This window comes from Podarcis erhardii, assembly GCF_964252035.2.
Source record: "Podarcis erhardii genome assembly, chromosome: 5".
NCBI classification, from domain to species: domain Eukaryota; kingdom Metazoa; phylum Chordata; class Lepidosauria; order Squamata; family Lacertidae; genus Podarcis; species Podarcis erhardii.
In genome coordinates this window covers 18,532,406-18,559,604 of record NC_138509.1, presented here as the reverse complement: position 1 = coordinate 18,559,604, position 27,199 = coordinate 18,532,406, and the positions used below count along the sequence as shown (strand labels likewise).

Below are 27,199 nucleotides of genomic sequence, written 5' to 3'. Positions count from 1 at the left end.
GTTGGCCACTGTGAGAACAGGATGCTGGACTTTTGGCCTTACTCCACAACTTTGTTCTTAACAAAGTAAAACCCTTGCTGCTTGGTAAGTTGGTCGTTTGTAATGGGCCTTTGAAAGTAGCACATTTGACACAGCCAAAACATCATCCAACCCCACCTGGCTGAATGTTTGCTTCGTTTTGATATTATTCAGTGTCCTTTTGCTCCTTTGGCTATTGCTTCTTCCTTCCGCCATTTTCTTCCTTCTCCAGTGCCCTCGTGGCCTGTGCTATCATTTAAGCCAATTGGCAGCAGGGACCAGTGGCGTAGCGTGGGTTGTCAGCACCCGGGGCAAGGCAAGTAATTTGCGCCCCCTAACCCGTGGATTTGCGCCCCCTAACCCGTGGATTTGCGCCCCCTAACCCGTGGATTTGCCCTAACCCCAGATGTTGCGCCCGGTGCGGCCGGCCCCCCCTGCACCCCCCACGCTACGCCACTGGCAGGGACTAATGTGATTTCATTGATATGTTACACATTACATCATCCGTCCATTCTCGAGGGTCACGACAGCCAGTGGGGTCAATGACAATGTGAGAAAATGAGACCAAGGGCTGCAATGAGGCAGGGATACAAAAACTAAGGGGAATGGCACTAAAACAATTCAAATATGTTTACAGCAAGGGTTGCCAAGCCCCATAAAAAAGAGGCACTCACAAAAATGAAAATAAGTTTTCCTTGCCTCTCTCTTTCCTCCCCTTGTTCTGACTGCCCACACTCCCAGTCAAAATTTAGATTGCAAGCTCCTTAGAGCAGAGGCCTATTGTTTTGCTTGTGTAATTCTTTAAAACTTTGTAAATTATTCTGGTGTGCAATTTAAATAGATTGATAATAACAATAGGAACTGTACAGTTCTTCCCTTATCTGTTTTGTACCCCCAGCTTTTATAACAAGTCCCAGTTCCTGGAATAAGGATCACAAATGGTCTCTCTGTCCAGGTCCAAAAGACATGAGTATTCCTTTCTTTCAGGAAGTGAAACACACATTTCTCTATAGTGCATTAAATTTCCAGTTACTGCTAAGTGTTCACCCACACTCTGGCTTGCCTTTCTGCAAGGCTTCAATTATTCTCCCTGATTCAGCCTCAGAGTGTACACTCTTGACTGTCACATGGATTGGCATCAAATTTGCAAGAATTCTTACATGTCCCCAGCTTAGCCAGGCTGTTTCTATGGTTATGACAGGCAGAATATTGCTTTTACTTAATTATGTTTTCTCCTATTTTTCCCCTCTTGGAAAGATGCTTTTTGTAATGCAGCCCCAGAATTAAGACTTCCGCTGCTATGGATGTTTCACCAATCCTCCGGTTTGCACACCCTTTCTGCATTAAACTGGGGCCTATACGCAAAACTGCCAGCCTCTGTCCACCCAACCACCAAGATCTATTGACAACTCTGAGCTGCACACTGGCAGCAAGCCGCAGCAAACCCGAATGAATGCTCAGCTTTGACAGGGTGTGATGCTGGTCTTTCAGGACTGGGAAATTCTGAGCTACGACACAGACAGAGGAGACAAATTTTCTGTAAGCTGTCCATTGTTCTCACAGCAGAGCTGACAAGGAGAGCAAGATCCACACAGAGACTTCATTGGCTCAACTTTGTATGCTATAGCAGCCCTCTGTTGGGAAGCTTTTAATGTCTGGTGTATCATATGTTCTTTATATTCTGTTGGAAGCTGGCCAGAGTGGCTGAGGCAACCCAGTCAGATGGGGAGGGTACAAGTATTATTATTATTATTATTATTATTATTATTATTATTATTATTACACCAAGGGCAGGGAATCTGACATCCCATATGGTGACAGAGATAACATTTCCCTCCAGCAAGCAGGCTAGAGTTAAAGGAGAGAAAGACTGACTTAGGGCAACCATGATACTGTCAGCCCACTGTCAGCCTGTGGGTACGGCTGGGAAGGCCCATCAGTCCATATCCCCAAACTCATTATGTCACTGGCACCAGTATTGGGGGCTCGGGCATGCACAAAAAAATTATTATGGGTGCTCAGCATCAGCACCTGTCAGGCTCAAATGTTCTCTCCTCCCCCGGCAGCCTCCAGGATCAAAGAAGAAACAAGAAAGTTCGTATTTGTGGTTTTATTCAGCAATTGTGGAGCAAGACAAGGAATCTAGTCCTGGACGCGATCATGACATTGCTCACTCTGAGCTCCTCCTTTTCCTTCCCCAACAACGCCCTGTGTCCCTACGGAAAGTCTCAGGAGGCAAACATCACTGCATTCTTTACCCTTGAATCCTAATTGTCCTTGGAGAAGGGGGAGTTCCCAGGTTCTCTAAAGATGTGTCTGCTATCTGTTCTCCAACTCCCTCTCCCTCTTCTCCCAATACTTCATAACTTGGTGGTTCAGTGTCCTGTCATAATTCAACCCTGTCTCTGTCTCTTCTTGCCGCTACTTGGGGGGGGGGCGTGAATACACCACCTGTGCCGCTGGGCACTCATAATCTGGGGTCCAAGTTGGCACCCTGCATTATGTGCGTACCCAGTGGGGAAATAGGGAACCCACTCTTGCTTGCCCCAGACTATGGATCCTACCTGATGTCTCTTAGCTTAGCTTGCTTTGTTCCACACCCAGTCTAAAGAAAGCTTGAAACTCTTAAGATTTTAACTGATGAGCACAGATATAGTCCAGAAGATCAGTAGTTTCCATGTGGTTTTAAAAATTTACAGTAGGAAGTAGGATTGAGGCTGCAGTCCTAACTCCACTTACCTGGGAGTAAGACCCATTGAACTCAATCGGACTTACTTCTAAGCAGACATGGTTAGACTTGCAGCCTTAGTGCCTAGAGGCTGCCTTATCTTATGGGCACACAAAATCAACAAACGACACTTCGGGGGGGAAAACAGTGATGAGGCCCCCGTCAGGACAGCAGCATTTATACATCAATTAATATGTAATAATGCAGCTTGTACAAAACAAGAGAGAGAAAAGTTCATTGTGGAAAACAGAGGCAAACAGCATCCATAGCAAAAATGCATGCCTTGATGAAGGAAATCAGCTTGATAGTCCATTTTCAACAGATTCCTCCGACATCCGTAGCAGGGTATCTGTAGCCTTGGAACAGATCTCAATACCTAGATAGATAAGTAAGCTGTAAGGAGGACCCCTCAGTCTTTTTCTGGGTGCACTGCAAAAATATATATCAATTAAATACTTTAAAACTCTCCATTTCTTTGTTAAGCACAGTCTCAGGCATGAGAGTCTGGAAACAAAAGGCAACAGTGCTTAGCAGGGCAAGAAGCCAAGATGAACCCTAAGAATCATATACAATAGTCAGGGCAAAAGGGTTTTAGGGAGACAGAAAATAATTACTCAAATCTGGACTCCAGCCAGGGTGCTTTGGATTTTGCCCCTGCAGGAAAAGAAGAAAACTGGCAAGGCTGAGGACTGCAGAACAAAACAAAACAAAAATCATGGCAGGAAAAAGAAAAAGGAGGCCACAGAAGGGCTTAAACTAAATAATGAGAAATTTCAAAGAGAATGAAGAACAAGAGGTCACTGAAGGAGACAGTGTAGCAGTCCTCTAAAAGGTGGGAAGAGTAATTTATTCAAGAGAGGGGAAGAGAGGCCGTAACTCAAAGGGAGCCGGAGCCAAGAAATCCAGTGTACAGTTCAAAAATGACACATTTTGTCAAAGGCAGCTCGAAAGAAATATATTTCACAAAGTCAGAACAAAAAACACACACATAGCAACTGACATAAAAATTCACCAGAATATTGGAAGAAAGTGTTGTCACGGCAGGGGAATGTGGACTTTTGACGAGGTTGTCGAGGCAGTAAATAAAGCAAGCCTTGGGTTACGGATAAAGAGGATGGGCTGAGCAGGAGGAAAGTCGAAACGCCTGAATTGGAAGATGTGAGGGAAATGGAAACGAAGAATGTGAGGGGCCTGCACTAAGAGATGCTTTAGTCCAAGGGGGTGCCCAGAAGCAGGGAGTTAAGGGACACACACACCCGACACACATGCACACTGTTTGGGCCCTGGCATCTGGGATCCAGAAGTACTGTGGCTCTGACCTTAAGAGTTCCATTTAGCCCACAATGACAAATGTTCCATCTCGGGAACATTTCAGCTTGCCAGACGGAAAGACCCCTTCTTTCATCCCCAGCCCATGCACCCCAGAGCCACTTTGGGGGGCATGAGGCCACACATGGGGGGTTGAGAAGGGGAAAGTGCACCTTTGCTTTCGCTTTTAAAGATTTTTATTAGATTTTCATAACTTTAACCAATTTATTTCAAACTTCAGATTTGGTTATATATTTCTCTTTTAATTTGACTTCCCACCTTCCCTTCTATGCTGTTTATATGCCCATCCCTTTTGTAGACTGCATAATGTCGCACATTTAATCTAATACATATTCCTCTGCTACATTGCACATTTCATCTAATATGCATTCCTGTATTTCGTATACAGTCATACCTCGGGTTACAGAAGTTTCAGGTTTTTTCAGGTTACGGACCACTGAAACCCAGAAGTACCGGAATGGGTTACCTCCGGGTTTCGGTGGTCGCGCATGCACCGAAGCACTAAATTGTGCTTTGCGCATGCGCAGAAGCACCGAATCGCAACCCACACGTGCGCAGACACGCAGATGCAGGTTGCGAATGCTGCAGGTTGCGAACGTGCATCCCGCACGGATCACGTTCGCAACCTGAGCACCCACTGTATTATCGTTTCTTCCCATCACTCAGATTTCAAATCCTGTCAGCAATTTCATTTCAATCTCCCTAAAAGTTTCCATTCTTCCATAAATTGTCATTGGACCATTTGGGGGAGCATTTGTAACCGGGGGTCCCTTAGAAGTGCAAGTGCATCTTGGTTGTAAGCCGCCCTGGGTTCTCACGTGAGGAAGGGTGGCATGCAATAATTTTTTTAAAAATGTGGTTTACGTATCTTTCTCCAATCTGGTTAAATGCTTTATATTTTCCTTTCTGCTTTCAGGCACAAGAACGACTTTCTCCCATGTGTTGAAATGTGCTGATGTGGAAGAGGCAGGTGGCCTAGCCTTCCATCCAAACTGTTTGAAAGTCAGCCTGCGGAACTATTGTGCTCCTTGCATGGCTCCCATTCACTTCAAGGGGCTTGGGCGGGAATATTTTTCAGTGGGTTGTGCTTCTCTTAGCTGTAAGAGGGTGGATATTAGGATCCTGCGTTCTTAGAGATGGCCTGAAACATATTGGTGCCCAAGGCAAAAGAAGAAGGCGGAAAGAAATCTGAATGGTCTTCCCCTGGTGGTGAAAATATAACAAACCAAATAATTGACTATTTGCTGCCTTTTAATAGTACCCCCAAATCCCTTGCCTGAGGCGGGCTTCCTTGTGCTGCTTATTGATAGGGCCGGCCTTGAACATGCTTCTGACAGCTTTGGTGTACACAAACACAGGCACGCACACTCGCCACAAAGGAACCTATCAATTTTCAGCTCAAGATACACACACAGGATCCAGTAAATAAGGATTCAGGGAAAAGAGATGGACCGCAGTTCAATTAATTTTAGCTTTGCATTGCTGGGCTGTGGGGAATTCTAATCAATACAGAGAGCTTTCAGCTTGCTAAACATAGAGCACATTTCATACAAAGCTGAACATTTTTCTCCTTGTCATACAGAATTATCTTAATTATTGTTTCGGGGAAAAGCCTTACACAAAATCATCCAGTAGTCTCCTCCTCCCCCCCCCCACCCACACAAAAAAAACCCAGCTCAGAAACTCATCACAGCAATAATTTATGATTCCCCCCTCCCATTTTCCCTCTCCTAACATCTTGGTCTTGTTTGATATGCTTGCCATTTCTTGCTGACAGGGAGGTCGATTAAATCACATTTATATTGTAAACGTATGCATTGCTTTTTACCCTAGGCGGCGGATGAAGAGATACATGGCCCCATGGGAAAAAGAAGCCAATCCACTCTCATATTGCAGATTTCTGCCGGTTGGAAGAAATGAATGGTTGCCAGGGAGAGTTGGGAATTACTTGAGGATGCAAATTGTTATTTTAAAAACCTTTTGAGGAAGGCTCTCCTTCCCTCCCCAAAGTCTCTCCCCCCCCCCAATATCTTCACATCCTTGATTTGTGCTGGTTTCTAGAAAGGCACTTCAACAACATTCTTCAGGGCAACTGCAAAAACCAGACTTTTAACCTGTCTGTGCAAAGTAGCAAAGAGAGAGAGAGAGAGAGAGAGAGAGAGAGAAGAAGAAGAAGAAGAAGAAGAAGAAGAAGAAGAAGAAGAAGAAGAAGAAATCTATTAGGAAAAGGTACTTTGTGGTGGCAGAGGGGAAAGAGAGTCTCCCCAGGTTTTTGGAAGGTGATGAGAGGGACACAACTCCAAATGAAGTGATAAAAATGAGGAAGGCAGAAGGTTCTTGCCAGAGGCTTAGGGGGAGGGAGAAACGAGCTGCAATGCCATTAACCTAAAAGGAAGCGTTCAGTTTTGTAAATTATGCATAGCTCTCACTTTGTGCTTTTCCTTCTTCAAGTTTCCCCCCTCAAATGACTAATTAGGGAACATTCAAGAGTAGAAGGGAACATTCGCAGTAATGCAGAGGAGTTCATACAGAGCAAACTCCTGGTGCATCCTTTAAAAGCCTCCCCTATGCCACTCCCCTTCTTTTTTCCACTCACATATCCTGATAATGATCTTCACGCTTCCAAGTCCTATCACAGTAGAGCTATTCAAAGGTCTTGTCTAGGAACTGCACTCATTTCCTCTTGTCGCTCCTTATGCCCAGAACTCTCACCCTGAGTACATCCCTTCCCACCATTGCCCCTTTCAGGAACCTTAGACCTGGAGATTCAGAGAGTAGAGCCCAAGGGGTAGATGGAGGATACATCAGAAGATGAAGCCTAGTAGAGCATGGTGAAAGGAAGGGATGGCACCGAGTGGGTCAGAGGTCGGATTGGGCGAATCTGTCAGTTCCGTTTTCTTTCAAGTTTCTCATTTAAGTTCCATTCTCCATATTTCCAGATCAGTTTACCTTTTTAAAAGAAAGAAGGAAAGAAAGAAGTCCTCATGAAAATGTATCAGTATTTTAGTGCAAATTTATCCTCATATACATTTTTGTATGCAATTTTAGCTTTTGTGTGCATCTTGTATGCAATTTTACAAAGCCATTTCCCCAATATAATAAATTTTGTCTTATTTTCAATGATACATGCATTTTTATGAACACCTTAGCTCAGCATATGCAGTTTTGGCACACTCTGCTTGGCTAGAGAACCACATTACAAAATTCAGAGAAGTGCAAATTTCAGTGGAACGGCTGTGTTTCAGTTTGCATATACAGTGGTACCTCTGATTGCAAATGGGATCTGTTCCGGAGGCCTGTTCGCAACATGAGCAGAACACAACCCATGTCTGCAGGTCACGATTTGCCACTTCTGCACATGCGTGTGGCGTCATTTTGCACGTCTGTTCATGCGCGAGTGGCAAAACCCAGAAGTAACCCTTTCCAGTACTTCTGGGTCACCGCGGGACACAACCTGAAAACGCTCAACCTGAAGCAAATGTATGAGGTATGACTGTAGCTTCAGAAAGTGCAAATTGGGAAAGTTCTCCTTTAAACGTGAACTGAATGCAATTCGTCCCCTACCCCTAGTCAGAGGGCAGCACCTGGTGGCTTAGGATGGAGCCTAATGAACATAGGAATGGAGCTAACAGCAAAAGCTTTTGGCCTTGGCTCCTTTCCCAGAGATTCCACACCTTTTCCTGATGATTCTAGTCCTATTCATGTGTTTCTCCACGTGAATGGTAAATCAGCCTGGCCTGAGCCATTGCATGCCACACTATGCTGCTCCAATGTGTGTGCATTGAACATGGATGTCTTGGAGCGCATGAGCTGCTGGGTGGCATATGGGCATTTCACAAAACAGGAGGTCACGCATTCAGGTATAGGTTCCCCCTTTGCAAATGCCATGCTCAATATGTAGGTGGTGGAAATGAGGTCAGCACAGCATGGCATGTGATGAAGGGGGCGGCATAGCTCTGCTCCATCTTCCTTGCATTCACTCTGGAGAAACGCATGAGCAGGCTTTCTCAGAAAGGGAGTAAGAAGCTGAAACTTCAGGAGGAATTCTGCGTTCTGACAACCTTTCCTCTCTTCTTTCAGTCTTCAGCTCAAAGCCCATATCTTCTGTGACGCCTTAGTATTTATCCCCAGCCAAAACAAAGCCCCATTACATGTAATTGTGCTTTCTGGCACTTGTCCCTTGTTAGCCTTGCCTCTGTTGTCTTCCTTCCCTATCATGGTGTATTTTTAGCCTGTAAGCTCCTGAGAGCGTGGACTTGTCTCTTGCTTATGTTACTCTGCAAAGCAACATAAACACTAATGGCTTTATCCTAACAACTTAATGAAGCCATCTTCCATTATCGGGGGGTGGGGTGGGGGGAAACATCCACTAATACTTCCATCTTTCCTAATGTGACCGGCAGAAGAACTATTACCTTGAGAAGCAGTATGGAATGCATCACTGGCTTGGAGAGAAAGCAGAGAGGCTGTCATTTAATATTTTCCACCAGTGTTTTGAGGTGAACTTTTAAGAGCTCAAGGCTCTGAAGGAGAGCCAAAATGTGCTGCTACAGCAGCAACAAAATTCCGGGCAAAGCTCTGTGTTTGGGCCTGAATGGTAAGTCCAAATCATTACAATAGCCCTGTAAATACTGTTTCATATCCCATGATCTCCCAACAATAGTCACGGAGCAGACCCAGTTAATCCCAGATCCCTTGATCTCTGAAATAACGAAAGATCAGTAGCTAGATAGGGTCATACACCGCCCTGAAGGAGCAGGTGTGCAGCTTGGGGGCATCCTGGATCCATCATTGTTATTTGAGGTGCAAGAGGCCCCTTTGGCATGGCAAATCTTCTACCAGCTTTGGCAGGTGGCCCAGCTGTGACCCTATCTGGATAGATATAGCCTAGATCCAGAGGTCTATACGGTGGTAACTTCTAGGTTACATTACAGTGGTGTGTTGTTGGGCTGTCCTTGAGGGCAGTTTGGAAACTGTAGCAGACAACAGGGTGGATTTTTGGGAGCAAATGCAGGGCGCTGAGCCGAGGGAGCGCCATCTCAAAGCCCTGTACATGAGGTGCAAGGTTTTGGGAAGAAGAAGAGGAGGAGGAGGAGGGGGAGGGGGAGGAGGAGGAGGAGTTTGGATTTGATATCCCGCTTTATCACTACCCTAAGGAGTCTCAAAACGGCTAACAATCTCCTTTCCCTTCCTCCCCCACAACAATCACTCTGTGAGGTGAGTGGGGCTGAGAGACTTCAGAGAAGTGTGACTAACCTAAGGTCACCCAGCAGCTGCATGTGGAGGAGCGGAGACACGAACCCGGTTCACCGGATTACGAGTCTACTACTCTTAACCACTACACCACACTGGCGTAGAGTCCTCCCTTCTCCTTCCCAAAGCCTAGTTAGCACTTTCCCAGCTTTGGGAAGGAGGTGGGAGGGCTCCAGGACCCTGACAGAGCCCTCGTGCCTCCTTCCCTTATCCACCTTTGGGAAGGCAGCGTGAGGACTGGGGAAGGGGCACCCAATTGTGGCCTCACACAGGATGCCACAGTACCCAAGTCCACCACTGCAGACAGGCTGCTGACCAGTACTAGACAATCTAGACATATAAGTACAGTTTGCCCCCACTTGTGCTGGCTACCAATTTGTTTCTGAACCAATTCATAGTTCTGGTATTGACATAAGGTCCATTTTCACTCAGGACCTTAAGGATAGCACTTGATCAGGACTAGTGGTCTGGCTTTTGGGTTGCTTATATTTGGTTTGGGCGGTTATTTTATGTTGTCGGTGATTTTTGTGGATGAAGGCTCTTAGTATATTCGCTTTTCTTTTAATAGGTTTCCATTGCATATTGTATGTTGGCCCTATAAATCACTTCAAGACTTCCTATGTGTGAAGCAATACATAAATCAAATACAGTGGTACCTTGGTTTACAACCATAATCCATTCCGGAGGTCCAGTTGTAAACCAAACCCAAGGTGTGCTTTCGCCAGTGGGGCCTCCCCCTAAAAATGTGTTGTAATCCAAAAAAAAAGGGACACACACACTTCCGGGTTTGACTTGGTTGTAATCCAAAACAGTTGCAAACCAAGGTACCACTGTACATCTAAATCTGCTTGTGTCCCTTCCCCTACCTTAATACTAGAGGCTTACTCCCTAGTCAGTATGTTTAGGACTGCAGCGTAACTCCTCATATAGGATTGCAGCTATAGCCTCACATGCAAACCTTCTAGTGATGTAATGTTAATAAGGAAAGCCCACCATTTTGCTCCAGCACCCCATGCAATGCCATGCCGACATCTCCGTATGCCTCTTTTCATCATCTAACAAGAGACTAGTTTTCTCAAATGCAGCTATTCCTAGCTGCAAATAGCACATCGAGCAAATGGTAACTACATTCATGCTATGAACACTCCAACTCCGGCAACCTTGTTATTTGTTAAAAGGGCATGAGAATTGTGGGATGAGATGCTTTCTGGAGGGATGGGGTGTTGTAAAAGGGGGTGTGGGACAGCTTTCCTAAGAACTCGCTTTGCAAAATGAAAACCCGAACTTAAAGCCAGCTCTGCTTTTAGTAGCATATCTGCCATGATTTCCCCAAGATGAAACTCTCTTGAGCCCCAGGCTCTGTGCTGGTGCCTCTCCTGTGGGCTACTTTGGGAGCAGAAAAGAGATCCTCTTCCACACTTTGCCCTAAAACCTGACAACAGCTAGGCAACTATTGTGCAGAAACCTCTGGCTAACACTGCCTTGTTGTCTCTTTGTGCTTCCCCTGCCTGTTGTATTCATCGATTGTCTCCATTCTTTAAAAAAAAAAAATGCAAAGAGATTATCTATCTTTTCCTTCTGCTTATATGCTATTGAACACAGTAGGCCCTGCTGTGTGGATTCTGTTCAATAATGCAATCTCTTATGTATAAAAGTGAGCTCTCAACATTCTGTCACACACTCTGGTATGACCAAGAAACAAAACCCAGGAGGGGGGATATGCAGATAAAGGTATAGGGCTGTGCATATATAGGAGCAGGAGCTATTCTCAATGTCTGGAGTGGAGGGAGGAGAGCTATACTTCCCACCCCAGATGTGCCCTCAGATTACTGCTGGGCCAAAGCATTATGCTTAGACTTGGTCATGACTTTTTGGGAATGCTGAACCCCAATTTTTATTCAAAACAAAACAAATTCCTTCCAGTAGCACCTTAAAGACCAACTAAGTCAGTTCTTGGTATGAGCTTTCGTGTGCATGCACACGAAAGCTCATACCAAGAACTGACTTAGTTGGTCTTTAAGGTGCTACTGGAAGGAATTTGTTTTGTTTTGACTATGGCAGACCAACACGGCTACCTATCTGTAACCCAATTTTTATTATTATCAATTTGGGGGTGTGGATCTATTAACTTTTGACTGGGGGGTAGACTTACCTTTGAAGACTAGGTGAGTAAGCTTTTTTTAGCCACAATAAAAAATGAGGTGACTTGGTTGCCCTTAACAACCTGGCAGCACCAGAATGCACTATGTCACAAAGACCTAGTTCACATCATTCTCTGTGGCATCCTTGGGGACAAAAGGTAGCTGCCCCATTGGCCAGGTGACCCTATTCCTGACAGATGATAAGGCCTAACCAAAATCTGTTATTTATGTGTATGTGGGAAGCTATTTACCTAAAAATTCCTGAGGCTATATAGACCTGTTTGATCCCAACCTTCCCTGTCCATCATATCACCAGCTTTACAAAACATGGGGGGGAGGGGTCCTAAGTGGAATCAGCATGCAGATTGCGGAAGTTGCTTTGCTGTATACAGTGGTACCTCGGGTTACATATGCTTCAGGTTACATACGCTTCAGGTTACAGACTCCGCTAACCCAGAAATATTACCTTGGGTTAAGAACTTTGCTTCAGGATGAGAACAGAAATCGTGCTCCGGCGGCACAGCAGCAGCAGGAGGCCCCATTAGCTAAAGTGGTGCTTCAGGTTAAGAACAGTTTCAGGTTAAGAATGGACCTCCAGAACGAATTAAGTACGTAACCAGAGGTACCCCTGTATTGTTCACCAAACACTTAACATACTGAGTAAAAATGGGTTTTCTGCCTTGCGAATTATTTGGGGGATGATAGTAAGAAAGGGCCATGCTCTAAACATCTGATCTGCTGGTTGAGTGGGGTTTTGTCTATATTTGGAAACAGCTGGACACCGTTTTGAATCAGGATGGTGGACTGAACCACTCTGTGGGTCTGGATCATGCCCTCCATCAGGCCAGCAGAATTTTGCCCATACCTGCTGGATGCCTGACAACAAGCCGGAAGAAAAACAAGTTTGTTAAGTTCCTGGTGGGCCACCATATATGCCTGGAAGATTGTATGGGGTTTGATATACTGTGCAGATCTATATGAATATGTGCTAGACAAGATCTCAATAGAGTATAAGTGCAATTTTCCTTGGATGGGAATCAAGGAGTTCCTAATGCCACCATGAGATCAGCCTGGGAAATGAATGCTGTAACTCCATATTCTTAAATTGTCCTGAAGCGTTTGGACCTGGCCATTATCAGATGAAAGATATTGCACTGCATGCACCATTGTTCTGATCCGGTCAGGCTCCTGTGATTATGTGGGTAGCAGTCCTCTTCCCCAGAAAGAACTGCAGCAGATTCAGTTTCTTTATCGCTACGAACTCACTCATCCTTCGCCATCGGCCTCTAGGTGAGAGAACTAGATTTATGATGTTCTCATTACTGTCCTTATGATGACTTTTGATACGAGAACAAGAGATCACAGATGAAACCGACAGCAGCATCCTGTTGGATTTTGACCTTTTCAGTATTTCACATTTTGAATCACTGACCATTCCATCTGCTCACTGCACACTGCAGAGAAGATCGGGATCGTCATGCATGACGGTTACTAGGATATAAGATGGCAAAAAAAAATAAAACCTGAGGGGAAGGACGTTACTGCAGGTTGGGAGATCTACGTGACTTAAAATAAAGCGTATTAAGCCTTGGTTTGGTCGAATGACTACAGGATTTCACCTGGATAAGTACAATTAAAATTCTTTGTTAAGAGCAGAAATGGGAGGAGAGAGAAAGATACTGTGAAGATATTACCATCTTGTTCTGCAATCTCATTGACAGATCAACCTTCGTTGCCACAAAGCAGTGATGGATTACAGTGGTGGGCAACGTTTTACAAGTGACAAATCACACTTAATTCCTCGGGTATTCATTATCATAACATTAATCCATTTGGCACAGCAGAGAGAGAGAGAGAGAGAGAGAGAGAGAGAGAGAGAGAGAGAGAACAGTGTACAAGCCTGTCGTATTTCTATTGTAATTTAATACAAATCTGCAATGGCTTTTCAGATATTCTTAACAGAGATCTCCAAAGGTAAATCTTTCATACCATCTAAAATATTATCATACTGTTATGGGGAAGTAATGCCTCAGCTATGCTTCAGACCATTCTTGTCCTTGGGCCAATGTAATGTGAGTTAAAACTCTGAGTTGAACTCTATGGTCTAGGTCTAGGACTGGTTCATGGGTTATATTGGGCCTACCAGCTGGCTCAACCTGGTCCACTGCACTGTTTTACCTCAGAAGTGGCACCTTGTGTGCTGCTGCTACTTTGCACAGGAAACAGTGCTCCTCAGGCCAAAAGCACAGCTTCTGAGTTACGTTAAGGAAAAGAGCATTCAAAAGCCTGCTTATTACAAGAAATTCAAACTAAAATGCAGACATTTTTTCATGAAGATTAAAAAAAAATCACATATTGCTGCAGAAATGTGGAGGTCTGAATTTAAAATTGGACAAATGAAAAGCTGGGGGAACCAAAACTGACATATCCATTCATCTTCACTGAAATGTTTTCATAGACACGCTGACTAGCATGGGGGACAAGATGGAACCCTGCAGTATCCCCTAGGTCAACTGGCACAGGGCCAAGCAATAGTCTCCCAATGATATTCTCTGGTAGTGGGCCAACAGATAAGAAGGGAGCTACTGTCACACAGTGCCACAATTGCCATACGTGTAGATTTGTACTATGGTGTCAATCTAAGCTGATGTGGGCAACTTTGTCCTAAAAAGGCTTTACAAATCTATCACAGAGAGCCTCTGAGTGGTCCAGCGCACCACTACTCACATATCCTCCAACATCTACCATCATAATCATCATCATTTTATTATTTATGTGTGCACACTCAGATGATGACCTTCAAGCCATCCTAAATATCTTTGGAGAAGCTCGTGGAAAGCTTGGCCTATCACTCAATATCCAAAAAAAACCAAACTGCTTCACCAACAAGCACAAAACAACCCCCCGTCCCGCAGCACCACAAATCCAACTTAATGGTGCATTGTTAGAAAATGTTTATCCTTTTCTTACCTAGGCAGTTATCTTTCCACAAGGGCCAGCATTGATGCCAAAATCCAGCGTCGCCTGAGCTCTGCAAGCACGGCTTTCTCCCGATTGAAGCGTAGATTGTTTGAGGACTGGGACATTTGCAGGGAAACCAAAATACTTGTTTACAAAGCTATTGTACTACCAACTTTACTTTATGATTGTGAAACATGGACCACTTATAAACACCATCTCTAACTCCTCGAAAGATTCCATCAACGATGTCTCTGACCATTTTTACATATTACTTGGGAAGACAGGTGAACTAATGCCAGTGTACTGGAAGAAGCAAAGATCACCAGTGTTGAAGCAATGATTCTTCAACATCAACTTCACTGGACTGGTCATGTTGTTTGGATGCCTGATTATCGTCTTCCAAAGAAACTACTCTATTCCCAATTTAAGAATGGAAAATGTAAGGCTGGTGGTCGACAAAAGAGGTTTAAAGATGCTCTCAAGGCAAATCTACAAAAAATGTAGTATAAACATTGGCAACTGGGAAACACTGGCCTGTGAGTGCTTTTTTGGAGAATAGCTTCTACCAAAGGTGTCATGAACTTTGAGGAAGCACAAACTCAGGATGAAAGGGAGAAAAAAGTTAAGAGGAAGGCACATTTGGCAAATCCTCACCGTGATCAACTCCCATCTGGAAACCTATGTCCCCACTGAGGAAGGTACTGCGGATCCAGAATTGGCTTCCACAGTCACCTACAGACACACTGTTAAGACCATATTCATGGAAGACAATCTTACTCGGCTATGAGTTATCACCAAAGAATAATAATTATTATTTATACCCTGCCCATCTGACTGGTTTGCCCCAACCACTCTGGGCAGCTTCCAACAGATATAAAAACATAATAAAACATTATACATTAGAAGGCTTCCATACACAGGGCTGCCTTCTGATCTCTTCTAAAGGTTATATAGTTACTCATCTCCTTGACGTCTGCTGGGAGGGTGTTCCTGGTTCCCTGTAGCTTCACTTCTTATAGTAAGGGAACTACAGAAGGCCCTCAGAGCTGGACCTCAGTGGCTGTGCTGAACAATGGGGGTGGAGATGCTCCTTCAGGTATACCAGGCCAAGGACATTTAGGGCATTAAAAGTCAGCACCAACACTTTGAATTGTGCTCTGAAACGTACTAGGAGCCAATGTAACTTATTGTGCTTGGAAGTGTATTGGGAATGGTAACTTTCTGAGGATCTTTCTAAGTAATCTTTCTAAGCATTTGCAGCAATAGCCCAATCCTGACAGATCATTCACCTCTACTCATGAAAGCTGCCTCCACCTGATTTCCATCTCTTTTGCAGTGCAGACCCCCTGCCAAGCCACATCCTCTGACCATCTTGCAGGGAGGGGCGTGCAGGGGCTGTAGTGGGTAGGAGAGGAGGGGAAAGGCCCACTGCGTAGGCAGGGTCTGCTCATGCGAACTCCGGATCCAAGCCAAAGTAAGAAACTGCGAAACATCTTAGTTCCTTGCAGCTTTTGGAATGACCGCTCCCTGCTTAAAATGGGGGGCGCCCTTTGCGTGGATGCGTGCAGCCCTGGATCTCGAGTGGCCCCATCAGCATAGGCTTTGCCTTCCCTCAGGTGGGATACCTGGAGGTCCCCACCTACCTCAGTGAGTTGTCCAATCCCACCTGGGGGAAGCGTTGCCAGGGAAACCAGGCCAGGTAGGGGGAGGGATTACCTGCCCACACAATAGAGGGAGGATCTTACCTGGTAATCCTCACTTGGCTCCAGAGCTTCTCCCACCCTACCCACCCTCAGTTAATGTCTTATTTTGCAGGTTAACTTTTCTTCACAGGTTTTGCAGGTTAATTTTTCTTCACAGGTATGCGGGCGCTGCTACGTTAAGGTCGCTGTTAAAGGGCCAGAAAGGAATTTCCCTGCATTGGCAGGTTTCGCCTTTCCCGTAGCAAAATGTCACAACTTTGGCGGTATCAGGCCTTGGGCGGAATCCTTTAGTCCATCTTCCTCTTTGCGGCGGCAATACCAGGGTTCCCCATTAAAGGGGTTTTTGAAGGGAGGCTTTGGCCATACGCCGAAAGGTCGTCATTGCTCTCCCCTGCGGCGGTGGCGTAATGGGGGCGGCTATCTCTGCTTGAACATATGTTCTCCAGAGCCGGCCCATCCCCCCCACACACACACTGGATAACCCTGTAGCTCCCTAGGTCCCCGGCTGGGGACTGGGGAGGGAGAACGCCCAATGCCTGAGCCAAGGTCTACCCACATTTGAAATTTAATAAAGTTGTGGCCAATTTAATCCCATAGCACGTTGTCTAGAGTCGTTATTCCACATGACGGGGGGGACCACTCAGGATCTGGGGACTCCGCGTGTCCGCGCAAACATATATTTCCCCATATAAATGAATCAGAAGATTTAAAAACAAAACACTTCTCAAGTCAAACTGGACAGGCCTCTGGGAGTTGGCTCAGTTCTGATTCATGCCAGGTTCTGTTACATCAGAGGCATCCCAGTATGAGGTCACAAGCAGTGTGAGGCCAACATGAGGTCACAATGGTCTCTGGAAGACAAATAAAACTTACCTTGTGACTGGCTTCATAACAGCTCTTCACCATGAGGACATAATCTGCTGGCCTGAGAGAGACACAATGGAAAATGAAGATATGGCGAAATGAGGAAGATACCAAAGAGACCACCTGTAGCCTTATGAGGCAATCCTTGTGGCAGTTGCTGATTTCTTTTAAGTTCCGGGTCTGCTCCAAACAGCTGAGAGAGGTCAGTCTGCATTCTGCTGCAAGTGGTCTTCACTCCGATTGCTGTGTGTCTCCCCTGTCCCATTTTTGTTGAGGCCTTCACTAGACCTTCAGAAAGCAGAATTGGGTATGGAAACCAGCATCTGCTAAAAAGAATGGGGTTATTTGCAGGATAGGAATGGAGAAGTGGCAGGTTGTAAAAGGATGCTTAATTCTTCTCCTGCCCACTGTTTATCCCACTGCTCATCATGTCTCTCTTCTAAATCTCACCTGCCCTATCTCTACTGACTTTCAGATGTTCTGGAGACCTGGGTCCCCAGACTAAAGTTTTGCATGAACCTTGTCCCTGTCCTGTAAATGATGTTCCCTGTATGGGCCTCAGGAAGGTTGCATGACGACTTATAACAGTTGTGTATTAGTGTTATACAGTACCGTCTTCACAGGTGACACTTTATGAAATTGCATAAGCAAAAGAAAAACCCAACTGGTCCCTGTGATCAGGAGTTTACAACATGAAAACTACAAGGTTGAAGATCTGCAGAACTGGAAGTTGAGTGCTCATTTCTGGCTTTTGGCAGGGGACATCATCTGTATTAATGTACACAAATATACATGTCCAAATAATGAACATGCCATACAAATCAAGGGTAGAGTTGCTTACCCTCCAAATGTCCCTATTTTCCAGGGATGTCCCTGATTTAGAGAAGCTGTCCTGGTTTCTGATTTGATCCTCGGATGTTCCACTTTTCCTTAGGATGTCCCTATTTTCATTGGAGAAATGTTGGCAGGTATGGAGTTATCCAACCCCTGAGCTGTCTGAAGGCAATCTTGTATAGGGCAGTTTTTTAAATGTCTTATTATGTTTTTATATATGTTGGAATCTGCCCAGAGTGCTGGGGCAACCCAATAAGTTGTGTGGAGGATAAATAGTAAAATTATCATTATGGAATAGGATGTCCCTATTTTTATCAGAGAAATGTTGGAGAGTATGAGGTTGCCATATGCCAGCAAATTCCTGGACACGTCTGCTTTTGGGGATCCTACATGCCCATCCGGGGGGGAATTATAGATTTGAAAGCAAATGTCTTGGATTTGGGTTTTTTAAAAAACAAATTTTTGGTGTGTGGGTGGCTCTGGCTCTGGCGTGGACGACCCAGGCTCTTATTCAGGCTCTGGCGATGGCTTGGGCTCTGATGTGGTTGGCTCAGGCTCAGTGCTGACAGAGGAGCTATGGAGAAATTGCCCTAAAACAGCTCTAAAACTTTTTGTGTCCAGATTTTTAGCTCTTGAAATATGGCAACCCTAATCAAGGGGGAAAGATGTGTCTATATCTGAGCATCCTTCATGAAACAACAAAATGGTTAGCAGTGCAATCTTGTATATGTCTACTCATAAGTAAGCCTTGTTGAATTCAGTGGTACTTATTCCCAGGTAAGTGAGCAAAGGAGCACAGCTGAAGAATGAGATTTTGTGTGAAAGAACTAAAAAGAAGCTATCATTTAAGAATGTGGTTTCAGGCAGTAAAATAGCAGGAATAAGATGTACTGCCAGACCTCCTGGAAATATCTTGGTTGTTTCCCTCAATCACTCATTGTTACATTCAGTGAGTCAGTGGCAAATAATGTAACAAACATATACTCATCTTCACCCAGTGAATGTTGGATGATAAGTCTCCTTCATCTGTTTGTGTGAATTACTACAGCACCATGCAGCCAATCATGAAATCCGCTCCATGCTATGTTGCAGGGGCACTGGGGTTTCAGGCCCATTGAGACACCGAACAACTCCCTTCTTGCTGCCTGCAGAAGCAAAGGAGGCCACTTGGAAGCAGCACTTCATATAGCCAGCCCTTCCATCTGTTGAAGACAGGTTTATGAGCTCATTGGTACACCACACTCCCACAGGCAGTCTGCTTTGAGATTGCCAAGTATCTGGGGCCAGGTTACATGAGATCATGCAACAGCTGGTTGACAGGACCAGCCCTAGCATTGCGCAGAGTGAGGCAACCACCTCAAGTGACAAATGGTAGGGGGAGGGCACCAGGAGCAGCCCCCAACCCAACAGTTCCTCCTAAGTGCCCTTGCCATGCCCACCTTCTGTTGGAGCACAGAACTATGCAGGCCACACAGCCCACCTTGTGCTCCCCAAATGACGTTGTTGCCCTCAGGTCCCATGGAGGAAGCTATCTGTTGCCAGTATTGGACATGCAACTGCTAGTCCAGTTAGCTTCTATATGTGGAATGCTAGGGCAGAAGACTGCATTCAGTCCTTGCTTCTCCTATCCAGCCAGCTCCCATGAGGTGGACGGGTGTCCCTTAAACTCCTTAGCTAATCATCAGGAAAACGTAATGGATCTCCATATCAACAAATACCTTTCAACAAAAAAAAGCTCTCTTTCTAGAACAGAGCCCAGTTGCTAGAGGTAACTCAAGGGCAATGATTGCCACTGTGGGCTCCTTTGGCAGGAATGGAAGGATACAAATTCAATTAATAATAATAATAATAATAATAATAATAATAATAATAATAATAATTTATTTATACCCCACCCATCTGGCTGGGGTTCCCCAGCCACTCTGGGTGGCTCCCAACAGAATGTTAAAAACACGATAAAATATCAAACATTAAAAACTTCCCTAAACAGGGTTTCCTTCAGATGCCTTCTAAAAGTCACATAGTCCTTGACATCTGCTGGTAGGGCGTTACACAAGGTGGGCACCACTACCGAGAAGGCCCTCTGCTTGGTTCCCTGTAACCTCACTTCTTGCAGAAGGCCCTTCAGTGTCCGGGCTGAATGATGGGGGTGGAGACACTCCTTCAGGTATACTGGGCTGAGGCTGTTCAGGGCTTTAAAGGTCAGCACCAACACTTTGAATTGTGCTTGGAAACATACTGGGAGCCAGTGTAGGTCTTTCAGGACCGGTGTTATATGGTCCCAGTGGCCACTCCCAGTCACCAGTCTAGCTGCCGCATTCTGGATTAGTTGTAGTTCCCAGGCCACCTTCAAAGGTAACCCCACACTACCTGGTGAAAGGTGTCACTTGGTTGAATCCAGCTAAGTTAGAGTAGACCAACTGAAAGTAAGCTGTGTTCAATCATTTCAGTAGATCTACTCTGAGTATGACCTTTATCTTCTGGGAGAAGCAGAATCCTTTGTTGATGGTGTGGTCTCAGTAGAAGCCTGGAGAAGAGGGGATCTGTGACGACTGATATGCAAAGGGCAGAGAATGTTTTTCAATGTCTCAGCGGCCAAAACTAACAACCAAAAAATGGCCTGAAAATACAGGTTGAACTAATTGTTTTCTTTTGTTAAGCTGTGTGTGATGCAGGTGCAAGTAGAAATCTTTATTTCAAGATACCTCTGTTTATATCTTGTCTGCCTCTCAAACATTTATTTCACACTTGTTCTAAGTTGCTGTCCACACAATACACTTTATACACGATGACAGTTAAGGGCATGGTAATGTTAGGGATGCCTGCCTAAAAAGACAATTTTGCTGCCATTTCTTTGCATGGGAGCTGGGAACTGCCAGTAACTACTATAAGAAGTGCCTTTGCACTTTTCTATGAGACAGCAGCGGTGAGAGACAGCAGTATGTGTCCCTCATATGTATTGTTTTTCAGCGTCCTTTGCTTTATTTTCGCGAGGTTTGGTTTTCGCTGCAAAAGGTGTGGAGAGCATAAAAACGTTTGCAAAAAAAAAAAAATCAACCTTCTTCCTTCCAGTCTTGAACACATCTTTGTGGCTGTTTGTGGCCATTTTCTCCTCTGATCCGCTTATGTTTGGGAGGATGGGGAAAAGCTGACACCCCCAGTGCTAAAGCAATGGGGACCACCCCTTTCTGTGCTAAGCTCAGTGCAGGAGAGTCTACTGACCCATTTGCTTCTGCAAAACAGCATGTTCACTCTTTCGCTGACACCTGCCCATTGCAAACAGTTTCACACACTTTCACCATTGGGTGCCAAATACTCTCCAAAACAAGGGAAGGCTTGTTTCATAAGGAGAAGAGGAGGGGGGACAATTACAGCCCCCTGTCTTGACTATTATGTTTTTATTCTGCTCTTCTCCTCAATGAGCTCAGGGAAGCCTACACAGTCTCTCTTTCCTTCTTTGCATTTCATCCTAAACAAATAAACCTTGTGAAGCGGCTAGGCGGAGAGACAGAGAGAATGTGCCTGACCAAGTGAGGTCCATGGCTGAGTGGCGAGCTGAAACCCAATCTCCCATTCATTGTTTGACACTGTCCACTATCTGACACGAGCTCTTTCCCCTTTGTCTCAGCACTTAACGGTGCAAACGTCTGCGTGGGATCTCCTTCCTGCCATTCCATTTCTGGTTTTACTTGTTTTGGTATTGCTCTCGAATCGAAAATACTGATTTATTTTTGGAGGTGGAGTGGTCGGGAGCTAAGGAAATTACCTGCTTTTCAACACTAGCTCTAAACATTTCCTAATGTCCTACCAAAGGAATGCATTATTTTCCCCACCTCATATGTCTAGGTGGCTTGCGACATCATTTTTCTCATGACACGCAAATTACCTCCACATACAGCACGAAGGCCTTCCTATAGTTTCTCCTTGGCATCAGAAACAAATTGCCAGTCACATGTAAAATATTTGACTCCAGTCCATGCCTCTGCCTTTGATTCTGCAACAATTGTGAAGGATGAGTTTCCCTGTTCTGTACGAGAAACAAAGGCTGATTAGGGATGGCAGAGAAATTCAATTCAGTTTGAATTTTAATGTGAACCTGCCTAATTCACCCTTCCTAAAAAAAAATAACAGGTAAAGGTAAAGGTACCCCTGCCCGTACGGGCCAGTCTTGACAGACTCTAGGGTTGTGCGCTCATCTCACTCTATAGGCCGGGAGCCAGCGCTGTCCGCAGACACTTCCGGGTCACGTGGCCAGCGTGACAAGCTGCATCTGGCGAGCCAGCGCAGCACACGGAACGCCGTTTACCTTCCCGCTTTATCTACTTGCACCCGGGGGTGCTTTCGAACTGCTAGGTTGGCAGGCGCTGGGCCCGAACGATGGGAGCGCACCCCGCCGCGGGGATTCGAACCGCCGACCATACGATCGGCAAGTCCTAGGCGCTGAGGTTTTACCCACAGCGCCACCCGCGTCCCATTTTTTTTAATAAAATAATAATATGTGAACCTAAATGCTGCCCTTTGAAATCCACACATCTCTGCATTTTATGATGCAGTTCCCCAACCTAAAGATTTATAGAAAGTGCATATATTAGAGGAAAGCGTGCATAAAAGAGCATATATTAAAGTGCTTGCAGGACTGCACATAATTAGGCAGAATTGTGTATGTTGTGAGAAAACCTGCCTTAAAAGGCTGAATTTATGTGTGATGACTTCTTAAAATATATTTGCAAATTGATGCAACAATATAGTTTGAGCTGGGTTGTAGAAATTTTGCCCCAGCCTGCAAAAAATTGAGGAAGGGGCTTATGTTAGTTCTGCTTTAACTGGCTGAATCTAATTCTTATGTATTTAACAACATTTCCACCCCACTCTTCCAACATTGAAGCCTCCAGAGCTGCTAACAAATAAAAGAACTATTTAAAACAACAATCATCTCATTATAACCATAAAAGAGCAGAATATTACTGAGCATTAGTAATGGCAAGATGTGTCAGTAATAAAAAAATAAAGGAACACCAGACACTTCCAGACTGTCACTCGTTAAGGATGCAGTTCAATTACACACTGGCAAATTCAGGTTGCACAGAGAAAGCGGATTTGGTGCTCATGTACAACAAAACTGATTTTTTAAAATGACATTTGTGCTAAGGAAAGTGACAGGGCACCCTGGAAAGCACGGGGTAATAATTCCTCGATGCAACCACCCTGAAGTCTGAGCCGAATGAATACTCATCAGTCAGGTTCTCTGGAAGTAAAAGTATCAGACCCTCTGGGGTGCCAACACTTCAAAGGCCCTGTCTAGGATTGCTACCTCAGATGATGGTGAATCTCAAAGAATACAATCTAAGGGTCAGGTTAAATGAAGATACATATAGAGGGGTTGATGGAGAGAAGAGAGAGACCTGTGTAGAGAGAGGTCAGTGTGAGTTTCCCTCAAGGTGTAAGGCTGAGGAAAGGGAAAACTTTTAAGGCGAGATTAAAGTATAATTATGGTAGTGGGCTATATACATGCCTAAGAAACAGTTTCTCCCCAAATGCGATTTTGGTTTTAAACGCATTGTAAGGAGTCTGTATGGGAGTATATTGTATTTAAAAATGGGGTATCAGAGTTTTTAGGGGGCTAACCAGGTTGGGATAGCTGGGATAGCAGGCTTGTTGGGTTTTGAATGTCTTATGTAGATTTTCAATTTCGTTGTTCTGTATGGGACAATGACAATAAAGATTATCGTATCGTATCGTACATATAATTTTGTGTTTTATTATGATTACTATTGGTGTTAATATTATTTTATTGCACTGTGAAAAATTTAATAAAATATTTGTGTGGGCGGGGGGAGAATACAACCTCAGGGTCTGGGAAGGTTTATGTGGAAGAAGGCCATTCTGGGCTTTGAAGCAGAGCCATAGCTATGGGGAGGGGAGGGGACTAGCCAGGGTTTTTTTGCCCCAGGTGAAGCCTGCAGAGGTGCTCCATGAGGGCTCCTAGCCTCTGTGTGTATGTACACAAATGCACATGGGTGTGTGTGCCAAACTGGGTCTCTGACCCAAGTGAAATAAAGCCTAGTTTCGCCCCTGCTTTAAAGGTCAGAACCAGTATTTTCTGTTCATCCTGGAAGCAGACCAGAAGCCCATATAGTTCACTTCAAAACTGCCAAGGGATGTTCTGGAAAAACCTGTCCCAGTTAGTAATCTATTTGCTATTAATTAAGTAAGCAACACTATAAAATGAGCATCCAGTTTGCCAGCCGGATCAAGGGGGAGATTCTCTTCTGCCATTCCCCTCAACAGTAATCAACTGGCCTCTAAACATTTAGCAAAATGTGTCCACTTCAAACATTATTCTAAACCGGCAGCAGGTCCTGCCCGACCCCCTTTTTTTTCTCTTTCCACCAAGAGAAATTCAGAGGCATCTTCTTCTTGTGGAAAAGATTTTCCTCATGGAAAACACAATCTAGCTTCATTTCACTATCACGCAGTACATAATGTGTGTCATTTTAATAAAGGGGTGTGCTTTCGAGTGGCATAAACTAAACCACAATGCAGTAAGCTGTGTGGTTCTTTTTCATTTGCCCAGAAAGGCCAGGTTGGGAAAATGTATTTGTAGTCAGGGCCATGTTTGACTTCCTCTGAAATCAGGAGGTATTGATTTGTTTTTTTCCCTCGACTGATCCTCTCCTCTCTGTTTCCAGCTTCTTGCTGTGGTTTTGGAGCAGCTGCAGCCCAAAGCATTGTGGGAACGGCTTTCACATCTGAGCCCATTAGTCACCAGATGTCATCTGCTGCTGCCAGGGCTTCAAACAGCCGAGCAGACAATGTCCCATGCATGCTGAACATCTGAATGCCGACTCCTTCAATAATGTGGACAGCTCAATGGGTTCGAATGACATCCCAGAAGCACCTGACCTCAAAGCCATGTTTATACTGACACCTACAGCTCTGAGAGGAAACACAGGCAGCAGCGGAGGATTTTCAAGACCAGCTTTGTGAGCTGTTGCTTTCACGTTTATTTAAAGAAGAAAGAAGGTGGGGGAGAGAAACCCGGAAAGATTAATTGAGTGGATTTGCTAGAGGAAATAGACTTTTGATTGACTTTTTGCATTCATTGCATTTCATTCGCTTCTGCTGTGCAGAAGCATCAAACAGGGTTATTAAAAAGGTGACTTAGAGACAAACAAAACATGACTTGTTTGGATGCTAAAATCCATTATTTCATTTGAAACAACAACACACTGTCTCTCTCTCTGCATGTGTGTGTGTGTGTGTGTGTGTGTGTACACACACCCGCTTCAGATACTAAAACAACTGTAGGCATAGAGTTGGCTTCAGGAGTAGGGGAACTCTCAAAAATAAACCATCAGGGTTCCCATTTACCTTAAGGAAGCCAGGGGGTAGAAGTGGGCAAAGTGATGGATGATCCCAGAGACTTCTGCTCACATGAATTGTGCAAGGTAACCAAATCAAATGTCAAAAAAGGTGAATATACCCCTTCCCAGCAGTTACCGGGGGGGGGACCCCCAGTAATGGTTTCTTTCAATGGAAGGCAATAGCAGTCCCAGTTAAAACTAAGGGGAAAGCAAAGGCCATGTTGGTGACTTTTTCTGAAAGTTTTGGTTGAGTTCTTCTCCGTGAGCCCTCTGTTGACCTCTGGGTTCCAGCCACTGCCCCACAGAGAGATTTATTGTGAGGGATGCTGTTTCTGATTTACTTACTTCTCTGTCATTCTTTTCTCCAGATTGCCATGCCAGAGAGAGCCAGATTAACTGTTAGGCTAATAAGGGTACAACCTTAGACACTCATATTTTAAGCCAATTTCCTAGCTGTGGAAGCTGAAGCTGAGAATTCCTGCAAGGGGCAGGCAGTTTCTCATAGTCTTATGTTACTTGCAATGTTCCTTACAGGAGCTCAACCCTCACTTATCCTCTCACAGGTCACCCAAAGCCTATGCTCCCAGCTCATCCCAGCACCTTCCCCCAAACTTCCCCTCATAACCTCCCTTAACCCCCTTTTAAAGTTCACCTGGGCTGCCTGCCTGCCTGCTCACCTGCTTACTGGTGTGTTGTCATGGTAGAGTTGCTAGGGCCACCTGTTGCTAGGGCCACAACTGCCATGTGATGATAGCCTTACAATTTTATTATATAGTAAGACATACTACTTAGGTCCTTCTCTCATATTTGTCTTATTTCCTTCATACCATTTATCCAGGGCTGTCCAAATGGTAGAGCCAGCACCCTTACAGGGATTTTCAGCTTCAGCCTCTGGAACTGTGCCTTCCCTCAGAACCAGAGCCTGTTTTCTATCCACACATACAAACATAATAATCAGTCATCACAATCTGATCATTTGCTCAATCTCTTTTTCCAGTCTCTGTCAGCCACAAGCTGCAGAGTCTGTACACACTCTGCATGTTGCTACATCCGACTCCTGTCTTGGGGATATTTTTTTAAAACAATCCCTTCCCTTGTAGAGACAGCATTTAGCAATTCCCACTGAAAGTAGCCTGGTAGGTGATGAGGCTCAAGAATCCTACATTAAGCCATGTTTCCTTGTGACTGGCAACACCTAGTCCATCGGGAGCACTCAGAACAGTTTTTAGCGTGAAATAGGGGTGTTCCTAACCAGCACCCACCACCCGTAAAGTTCCAGCTTCCCCCAGTGGCTGTGTGGTACACTCCTGCCAGCTGCTTCTGACTCAGTCTCCTCCGGCTGGAGTGTAGTGTGCTATTGTGCAAGAGCACTACCCAGCAGCAAAAGAGGAGAGTTCTGCAGACTCCAAAGACCAGAAGGACGTGGGAAGCAGCAGGTATCCCAGCGAGGGAGAAGATTTCCAATTCTTTCATGCCTGCACAGTCCTCTTTACAAGACAGAGATTATAAGAGGGGAGAAGGGAGCTGCACTGCAGCTATAGTTGGATTCCCCCTCCCAACACGCCCCCCCATAACCTACCAAGGAAGACAGTTTCCTCTTCTTTCTTACTTTTTAAAAAGAATACAGTTCGCTTCGTAAGGACAAGATGGGGTGTAGATATAGTTTTGTTGTTGCTACTGCAATGTGTGGGGAGCAGGTGCTGTGGTTATAGGGGGCTGCCTTCGTCTCCCTCCCTCTATTTTTTTGCTCCTCTGATTTATATCTTCTCTTTCTCCCCCCCGCCCCACCTTTAATGGCCTTAATTCCTTCTTCTTTGTCTTCTCTGCTGGTAGGTTGCTCACCCCTGGTGTTTGTATTTGAAGACAGGGAAATTCCGCCAGCTTGAATTAATCTTCTTGAATCTTACAGCAAATAAAGCGACACCAGAGCGACCAACAACAAAATGTTGCACTGTATCTTAGCCCCTTATAGGGGAGCTCTTACTCAGAGTTCGAAGCAGCCAC

The 27,199-nt window shown here is 44.9% G+C and overlaps 2 long non-coding RNA genes across 3 annotated transcripts; one reads left to right on the top strand and one right to left on the bottom strand.

Moving 5' to 3' along the window:
* Window positions 1-4,723: 4,723 nt before the first annotated feature.
* LOC309343160 lies at window positions 4,724-15,941 on the bottom strand. Of its 2 annotated transcripts, XR_014157135.1 has the most exons (4): window positions 15,720-15,941; window positions 14,440-14,546; window positions 6,672-7,024; window positions 4,724-5,278 (listed from the first exon to the last, which is right to left on the bottom strand). It is a non-coding gene; the product is annotated as an uncharacterized lncRNA (long non-coding RNA). The 2 variants fall into 2 exon arrangements; XR_014157136.1 differs by lacking the exons at window positions 14,440-14,546; window positions 15,720-15,941 and adding an exon at window positions 11,481-11,614.
* A 1,014-nt stretch (window positions 15,942-16,955) lies between these two features.
* LOC309343163 lies at window positions 16,956-25,008 on the top strand. Its single transcript, XR_014157139.1, has 2 exons — window positions 16,956-17,199; window positions 24,521-25,008. It is a non-coding gene; the product is annotated as an uncharacterized lncRNA (long non-coding RNA).
* The last annotated feature ends 2,191 nt before the right edge of the window (window positions 25,009-27,199 follow it).